The sequence below is a fragment of the Ursus maritimus genome, unplaced genomic scaffold, assembly GCF_017311325.1.
Source record: "Ursus maritimus isolate PB19 unplaced genomic scaffold, ASM1731132v1 scaffold_26, whole genome shotgun sequence".
NCBI lineage: Eukaryota > Metazoa > Chordata > Mammalia > Carnivora > Ursidae > Ursus > Ursus maritimus.
In genome coordinates, this window is record NW_024425119.1 from 8,295,342 (window position 1) to 8,305,220 (window position 9,879).

Consider the following 9,879-nt stretch of genomic DNA (forward strand, 5'->3'; position numbering starts at 1 on the left):
AACTAACCAACAAAATCAGTCAGTAAAATATATGTTAGATGATGATAAAGATAATGGCATTCAACAGCAACTAGCTTTCTGGAAACTGCCATTTAGCCTATCTTCCCAAATGTATCAGTAGGATTTTTAAAAGATTTTATTTATTTAATTTTTAGAGAGAGAGAGAGAGAGAGAGAGTGTGTGTGTGTGTGTGTGTGTGTGTGTGAGGGGGAGGGGCAGAGTGAGAGGGAGAGAATCCCAAGCGTACTCTGCACTGTGCACAGAGCCTGACATGAGGTGCAATCCCACAACGCAGAGATCAGGACCTGAGCCGAAACCAAGAGTCAGAGACTCAACTGACTGCACCACCCAGGAGCCCCTATCAGTAGGATTTTTAAACTTGTCTGAATAAAGAAATATTAACTCCAAATGTGTTAAAGACTTAAATGTAAGACCAGAAACCATAAAACTCCTAGAAGAAAACATAGGAGAAAAACTCCTTGACTTGGGTCTTGGCTATTATTTTTGGGGAATGACACCTAAAATGCAAACTACAAAATAAAAAATGAACAAGTGGGACTTAATGTCAAACTAAAAAGCTTCTGCACAGCAAAAGATACAATGAAAGTGAAAAGACAACCGAAGGAATGGGGGAAAAATATTTGCAAGTAATATAACTGATAAAGGGGTTAATATCCAAAATATATAAAGAACTCGTACAACTCAAGTAAAAATAAGTAATCCAATTTAAAATGGGCAAAGGACCTGAATAGGCATTTCTCCAGAAAAGATATATGAGTGCCTAACAGGTACATGAAAAAGTGCTCAACCTTGCTAATCATTAGGGAAATGCAAATCCAAATCACTGTATCACCTCTTGTCTGTTAGAATGGCTGTCATCAAATAGACAAGAGTTAAGAAATGCTGGCAAAGACGTGGAAAAAAGGAATCTTTGTGCACTGTCGGTAGAAGTGTAAATTGGTGCAGCCACTATGGAAACAGTATGGAGGTTAGTTGAAAAATTAAAAGTTGAACTACCCCTATGATCCAGCAATTCCACTTCAGGGCATTTATCTGAAGAAAATGAAAACGCTAACTTGAAAAGATATCTGCACCCCTACGTTCACTGCAGCATTATTTACCATAGCCAAGACATGGAAACAATGTAAGTCCATCAAGGGATAAATGAATAAGTAAAATGTGGTATATATTATGTGTGTGTGCGTGCGTGTGTGTGTGTGTGTACACATACGCTACTCTTCGGCTATGAACAGAAGGAATTCTGCTTTTTACGACAACGTGGATGAACTTGAGGGCATTATGCTAAGTGAAATAAGTCAGACACAGAAAGACAAATACTGAATGATCTCACGTCTGGAATCCAAAAAAAGAGAAAGAGAGAGGGAAAGATACCAGAGATAGAAAAGATATAGAAAGATATAGAAAAAGATACCAGATTTGTGGTTGTCAGAGGTTGGTGGTGGGTGCAAAGGGAATTGGATGAAGGTGGTCAAAAGGCACAAACTTCCAGTTATAATATAAAAAATATTAGGAATATAATGTACAACATGATGACTATAGTTAATACTGCTGTATGGTATATATAAAGTTTTAAAAGAGTAAATTCCAAGAGTTCTCACAAGGAGAAAAACATTTTTTTTTTGGTATCCATATGAGAAGATGGATGTTAACTGAACGTATTACGGTCATTTCACAATATATGTAAGTCAAATCATTATTCTGTACACCTTAAATTTATACAGTGTTGTATGTCAATTATATCTCAATAAAACTGTAAAGAAAAATATAATAGGGCTTGTAATAAAGCCAAAATGTTATTCTAGGACATGACTACTAGGTTAAGTTAAAAGGAGAAGATTAGAGAAAAAGCCAAGAATCTCATGAGTAGTGTCAGTTTGAGATTATTGCAATAAAAGTTTCCTTCCAAATGGGAGATTTCCCACAGTGTATAACCCAACCACATCATCCAGTCCTCCTGTGATAGACACACCCCATTCTTCCTTTCTTCCTGACACTTGGCCACTTAGGTAGAGGCCCCATTTTCTGGTTTTCTTAACTCAAGTGTGGCCATATGATTGACTACTTGACAATACCTGAGTGAAAGACCAAACACAAATTTGACCTTGTTTTCCTAAAAGGAAATTACTTGTCCTGAACCTTCCTTATTTTCCCTTCCTGTGGGCTGGACCACGAACATGGCAATGACCCAGCTTTGACCATGCAGACAAGAACAACGCACTAGGGCAGGCTTTCTCAACATGGTTCCCAGAGAATTCCCTAAAGAAAATTATTCGAATGATCATTTTCTCAATTTTCCCAAGCATGCTACGTAGCTAAGACTACTTTATGTGCATAAGAAATAAGCTAATTAATCACACAAGATGAATGTATGGGGCATTAATTCTAATTCTCTCCCGGTACAGGATGAGAGGAGATGGTAGAGCTCTGAGGTGGAGGGAACCTGAATCTTTGAATTACCTCCCAGAGTGGGGCTACCTGGCCAATTCAGACATGCCAGGCTGGTACTCTTAAAGAGAAATAAAATTCCTATCTTAATTAGTCCCCTGTATTTATGTGTGTCTTTGTTATTTCAGCGTAGCATTTATTCTCACTACCAAACATTCCTTCTTATTTCTTTTAAGGAGAATACATCTCACTGCATTATAGTATATTGGGCTAGGGTAGATTGATTCAACATTAGTTCATAAGTGGTTTGGATATTTAGGTATTTTTACCCTTAATCAATAACTGATGGATTTTGAATAATGGCTGGGGATAGACTCTGAAGCTAACCTGTCCCCTAACAAACTACAGTAAGATAAAGTGAGTAAATTATTTATTTCTTTCCCCTAACTCTTTCTTTGCCATCATTTCCATGTTTGCCTCTAATGATAGACCATGATGACGTACGTAGTTACGACATCCCAGGAACTGACTATGTTCATACAGAAGGATGATGACATTCATACGTGGAACATGATAGGACGAGATAGAAGGTATGATGACGGAGTGCTTATGGGAACAGAGAGAAGAGAGAAATAGAAGAAGAAGAATAAAAACAAAAAACACGGAGGCAAAGCAGACTAAGTCTCAGAAAACAAGGCAAAAAGCTGTAAGAAGACAGAAAAACCTCCAGCTTAGTAGCTGTATTCAACAGGAGGATCTATGCTGTAGCAACAAAGAACCTCAAAGTGTCAGTGGCTTAAAACCATTTTAAAAATGTATTTCTTGGGGTGCCTGGGTGGCTCATCCAGTTAAGCGACCGACTCTTCATTTTGGCTAGGGTCACGACCTCAGGGTTGTGCGATTGAGCCCCACATCACACTCCGTGCTCTGCGGAGATTCTCTCTCTTCCTCTCCCTCTGCCCCTCCCCCCCCTAAAATAAATAAATATATAAAATCGTTTTTAAAAATGCATTTCTTGCTCACGCTACAGACCCAGCAAGGATCAGGTGGGGGAGTAGTAAGTACAAAGCTCTCCTTCACATAGTTATTCAAGGACTTAGGCTGATGGATGTTCTATTATTAATTGGTGTCAACATCTCAACAGCGGTCCTCAGATTTTGCTACAGCCAGATAAGTGAGTATTGAAGGGTCTCACCAGCAACTTAATTACCTTTGCTTGGGTAAATACCTAGAAGCGGAATGGCAGAGTCCTTTTAAGTGTATGTCTAACTTTTTAAGAACTGATGGGCCAGGATCTCCTGGCACGGTCCCCAGCAGAGACACAAGATCATATGCGCTGCTATGGGTAAAATGGTCTGAGAGTGGTGGACAAGTTTTACTGGGATTGCTGGACACCAATGCTTGATGTACTGTCACAGCTAAACCTGCTGAGGAAAAGTGAAAGGCCAGTGTAATTAAATTAAGAAAATAGAGGAGTGCAATTGTAGAAAGTTTGCAGTTGACGGTATGACTGAAAGTAGGAATTTACAAATGAAAGTAATCATCTTTTGCCTCATGCCTCCCAGACTGTGTTGTAAAAACGGACGTGATGTCTAAATGGAGGACTTTTTCCTCACCCAAACCACTGGGAAAGAGATGTACAAATTTGCTATTCATCCTGTTTTAACTGGTCCTGCTAGATGTACTTATTCCATTTTTGTGTGTCTTTTATTCTTGGAAAATCTCTGTGGAAGCAGAAGTGTATACAGGTTTGTAGAAAACCAGTTACTGAGAATCAGCTCGGTAGACCACATATGCAGAGCGCACGCAGAAAGGGAAAACTCCGTGTATAAGAAGAGATTTTAACAAAAAGAATTTAAATACATATGTGCCAACATAAGCTTCACTGGAGAAACTTTAATTTCTTACCAACCTATCAGGATGACTGACATTCCTATAATTTCTTGAATTAGCCTTTTGAGGTCTATACGAAATGGGACATGCATATCTTGGTGTGTCTGTAAAAGTGAAGGATATCTCAGCTCACTCAGTGGACATAAGCCTGGAAAAAACATGACGTGCAATCAACTGGCTCTGATGTAAAAGCCTAATTTGATTTAATTTAATTTAATTTAATTTAATTTAATCCAAAAGCTTGATTTAATGAGTTCTGACTTAAAATAATGTAGAGGACTGGACCATGGAGCGTTGCCCCAAAAGGCATGGCCTGCGCATCCATGAGGCATTAGACAGGCATAAAACAGGAATAAAGTCTCCATGCGCTAACGAATAGAAAGGGAACAGTGACAAAGTGATGTTTACTGCTGAAACCAACTTTAGCAACGTCATAATTACGCCTAGGGAAGAGCCGAGGCTGATCGAGAATATACTCGAGCACTTTGGTGACCATCGATGCGAGAGTTGGTACCTGCCACAGGGCCTGTTGACGTCCATGGTTCTCGATGAAAACTTTTAATCATGTCATTTATGTTACTCTTTTTCTCCTTTCAACTTCCGACGAAAATTACATTCCTTAAGAAGTTTCTGCCCTGTGGCTTTGCACCTGCTTTCAATTAGAATAGAGATAATGGATAAAAAATACATTTGAGATATTCCAACCCTTTAGAAGGCTGGGAGAGTTGTGAATGGGAATTCTAGCTGATTCCTTCAACTTCAACAAGCCTGAAGTTTCACATTGCTGCCCAGAGGTTGATGCTGAATGAAGTCAATAGGTCATGACGTCCAAGGAGTTAAAAGCTAAAAACTTTGAGTCACCAAGCCAAAGCCATGAACTCATGTAGTAAATTGAGTTAAAATTGTCAATCCAATGGGCATTTAAAAAAAAAGTAGGCAAACACTTTTAGACTAAATGATTTCATTTTGTTGATTGGTAAATTTATTTCAAACAGAACATTCTAGGGAGGAGTTAAGATGGCGGAGGAGTAGGGGACCCCTTTTTCAGCCGGTCCCCTGAGTCGAGCTGGATAGGTACCAGACCAGCCTAAATAACCACGGAATCAGCCTGAGACGCAGGATGACGCATCTGGATCTCTACAAATGAACATCTCCAGCGCTGAGTATTGAGGTACGAAGAGGGGAGCTGTAAACCGTGCACGGATATCGGAAGATAAAAGGAAGGGGGAGGGAGCCGCCGCGTTTGGGCTCCGGGAAGCGGCAGCCACCTGCACGGGGGAGCGGGCGGACTCACAGAGGGCACCCGCGAGAGAGCGGACTGAGACCGGTGAGCCGTGAACGCGTGCCACCAGGCATCTCCCGGAACACCGGAATCCCGGTGTGCTCACGGGATCCAGACTGAAACCGGGAGCTCCTGGAGCACGCGCGGGGCGGCTGGCAGCTGGCGGGCCACCTGCACGGGGGAGCGGGCGGACTCGTGGTCGGCACCCGCGAAACAGCAGACTGAGACCCTGAACCGGGTGCGCGCACCACCAGGCTTCTCACGAAACTCCGGAATCGAGGTGTGCTCACCGGGCATAGACTGAGACCGGGAGACCCGGGAGCGCGCGGGGCGGCCGGTGGCTGGCGGCATTAGAAACACAAAGGACAGAGATGAGGGCTGGGACGCCGGGTGTGGGGCGCACATCCCGGGACGCTGCAGGGTTGAGCAGCACCAACAGAAACAGAGTTAAAGTGGCCAGAACATTAGTAGAGAACGGGCCGCAATCCTTCTGTTCCGTGACAGAGGCTGAAATTTGGCCGCTGCTGCTCTGACGCTCAGAAGAGGCACAGCAAACCGCCAGGGAAAGCCGCCAGAGAACAAAAGCCTGGAAATACCGGCTCAGAGAGTGCCCATCCCCATCCTCCCTCGCAGGGGACACGGAGACTCTAACCAAACAGGGTTGCCTGAGTATCGGCGCGGCAGGCCCCTCCCCCAGAACACAGAAGGCAGGCTGAAAAATCAAGAAGCCCACAACCCGGGCGCCTGGGTGGCGCAGTCATTGAGCGCCTGTCTTCGGCTTAGGGCGTGATCCCGGCGTTCCGGAAAGGAGTCCCTCATCGGGCTCCTCCGCTGGGAGCCTGCTTCTTCCTCTCCCACTCCCCTGCTTCTGTTCCCTCTCTCGCTGGTTGGCTGCCACATAAATAAATAAATAAAATCTTTAAAGAAGAAGCCCACATCCCTAAGATCCCTATAAAACAAGGGGCACGGCCTGGGACCCAGTCAATAATTTGGGCTCTGGAAACCCCGCAACCTCTCTTCATCAGAATGACAAGAAGGAGAAGCCCCCCCCAGCAAAGAAAAGACAGTGAGTCTGTGGCCTCTGCCACAGAAATAATGGATATGGATGTAACCAAATTATCAGAAATGGAATTCAGAGTAACGATGGTCAAAATGATGAGTAGAATTGAAAAAACTATTAACGAAAAGGTTACTGAGAATATAGAATCCCTAAGGACAGAAATGAGAGCGAATCTGACAGAAATTAAAAATTCTATGAGCCAAATGCAGGCAAAACTAGAGGCTCTGACGGCCAGGGTCGCAGAAGCAGAGGAACGGGTTAGTGAATTGGAGGATGGGTTAATAGAGGAAAAAATGAAAATAGAAGATGGTCTTAAAAAAATCCACGCCCACGAATGTAGGTTACGGGAGATTACTGACTCAATGAAACGATCCAATGTTAGAATCATCGGCATCCCCGAGGGGGTGGAGAAAAACAGAGGTCTAGAAGAGATATTTGAACAAATTGTAGCTGAAAACTTCCCTAATCTAGCAAGGGAAACAAACATTCGTGTCCAAGAGGCAGAGAGGACCCCTCCCAAGCTCAACCACGACAAACCTACGCCACGTCACGTCATAGTGCAATTCGCAAATATTAGATGCAAGGATACAGTATTGAAAGCGGCCAGGGCAAAGAAATTTCTCACGTACCAAGGCAAAAGCATCAGAATTACGTCAGACCTGTCTACACAGACCTGGAATGAGAGAAAGGGTTGGGGGAGCATATTTAAAGCTCTTTCAGAGAAAAACATGCAGCCAAGGATCCTTTATCCAGCAAGGCTGTCATTCAGAATTGATGGAGAAATAAAGACATTTCAGAATCGCCAGTCACTAACCAATTTTGTAACCACGAAACCAGCCCTACAGGAGATATTACGGGGGGTTCTATAAAAGTAAAAAGGCCCCAAGAGTGATACAGAACAGAAAGTCACAGCCAATACAAACAAAGACTTTACTGGCAACATGGCAACATTAAAATCATATCTCTCAGTAATCAGTCTTAATGTAAATGGTTTGAACCATCCCATAAAACGCCACAGGGTTGCAGATTGGATAAAAAGAAATGACCCATCCATTTGCTGTCTACAAGAGACTCATTTCGAACCCAAAGATGCATTCAGACTGAGAGTAAGGGGATGGAGTACCATCTTTCACGCAAATGGACCTCAAAAGAAAGCTGGGGTAGCAATTCTCATATCAGATAAATTGGATTTTAAACTACAGACTATAGTTAGAGATGCAGAAGGGCACTATATTATTCTTAAGGGAAGTATTCAACAAGTGGATATGACAATTATAAATATATATGCCCCCAACAGGGGAGCAGCAAGATACACAAGCCAACTCTTAACCAGAATAAAGAGACATATAAATAAAAATACATTAATAGTAGGGGACCTCAACACTCCACTCTCAGAAATAGACAGAACACCCTGGCAAAAACTAAGCAAAGAATCAAAGGCTTTGAATGCCATACTCGACGAGTTGGACCTCATAGATATATATAGAACACTACACCCCAGAACCAAAGAATACTCATTCTATTCTAATGCCCATGGAACATTCTCAAGAATAGACCATGTTCTGGGACACAAAACAGGTCTCAACCGATACCAAAAGATTGAAATTATCCCCTGCATATTCTCAGACCACAACGCTCTGAAATTGGAACTCAACCACAAGGAAAAATTTGGAAGAAACTCAAACACTTGGAGACTAAGAACCATCCTGCTCAGGAATGACTCGATAAACCAGGAAATCAAAAATCAAATTAAACAATTTATGGAGACCAATGAGAATGAAAATACAACAGTCCAAAACCTATGGGATACTGCAAAGGCAGTCCTAAGGGGGAAATACATAGCCATCCAAGCCTCACTCAAAAGAATAGAAAAATCTAAAATGCAGTTTTTATATTCTCACCTCAAGAAGCTGGAACAGCAACAGAGGGACAGGCCTAATCCACGCACGAGGAAGCAGTTGACCAAAATTAGAGCTGAAATCAATCAAGCAGAAACCAGAAGTACAGTAGAGCAGATCAACAGGACTAGAAGCTGGTTCTTTGAGAGAATCAATAAAATTGACAGACCACTGGCAAGACTTATCCAAAAGAAAAGAGAAAGGACCCAGATTATTAAAATTATGAATGAAAAAGGAGAGGTCACGACGAACACCATTGAAATTGGAAGGATTATTAGAAATTTTTATCAACAGCTATATGCCAATAAACTAAGCAATCTGGAAGAGATGGAATCCTTCCTGGAAACCTATAAACTACCAAGATTGAAACCGGAAGAAATTGATTCCTTAAACAGGCCAATTAATTATGAAGAAATTGAGTCAGTGATAAACAACCTTCCAAATAACAAAACTCCAGGCCCGGACGGTTTTCCTGGGGAATTCTACCAAACATTCAAAGAAGAAATAATACCTATTCTCCTAAAGCTATTTCAAAAAATAGAAACAGAAGGAAAGCTACCAAACTCATTCTATGAGGCCAATATTACCTTGATCCCCAAACCAGGCAAAGACCCCCTCAAAAAGGAGAATTACAGACCGATTTCCCTAATGAATATGGACGCCAAAATCCTCAACAAGATACTTGCTAATAGAATCCAACAGTACATTAAAAGGATTATCCATCACGATCAAGTGGGATTCATACCTGGGATGCAAGCGTGGTTCAATATTCGCAAATCAATCAGCGTGATACATCATATCAACAAGAAAAGACTCAGGAACCATATGATCCTCTCAATCGATGCCGAAAAAGCATTTGACAAAATACAGCATCCTTTCCTGATTAAAACCCTTCAGAGTGTAGGAATAGAAGGTACATTTCTCAATCTCATAAAAGCCATCTATGAAAAGCCTACTGCAAATATTATTCTCAATGGGGAAAAGCTGGAAGCCTTTCCCTTAAGATCAGGAACTCGACAAGGATGCCCACTCTCGCCACTATTATTCAACATAGTACTAGAAGTCCTTGCAACAGCAATCAGACGACAAAAAGGGATCAAAGGTATTCAAATTGGCAAAGAAGAAGTCAAAATGTCTCTCTTTGCAGATGACATGATACTCTATATGGAAAACCCAAAAGAAGCCACTCCCAAACTATTAGAAGTTATAGAGCAATTCAGTAACGTGGCGGGATACAAAATCAATGCTCAGAAATCAGTTGCATTTCTATACACGAATAACGAGACCGAAGAAAGAGAAATTAGGGAATCCATCCCATTTACAATAGCACCAAAAACCAT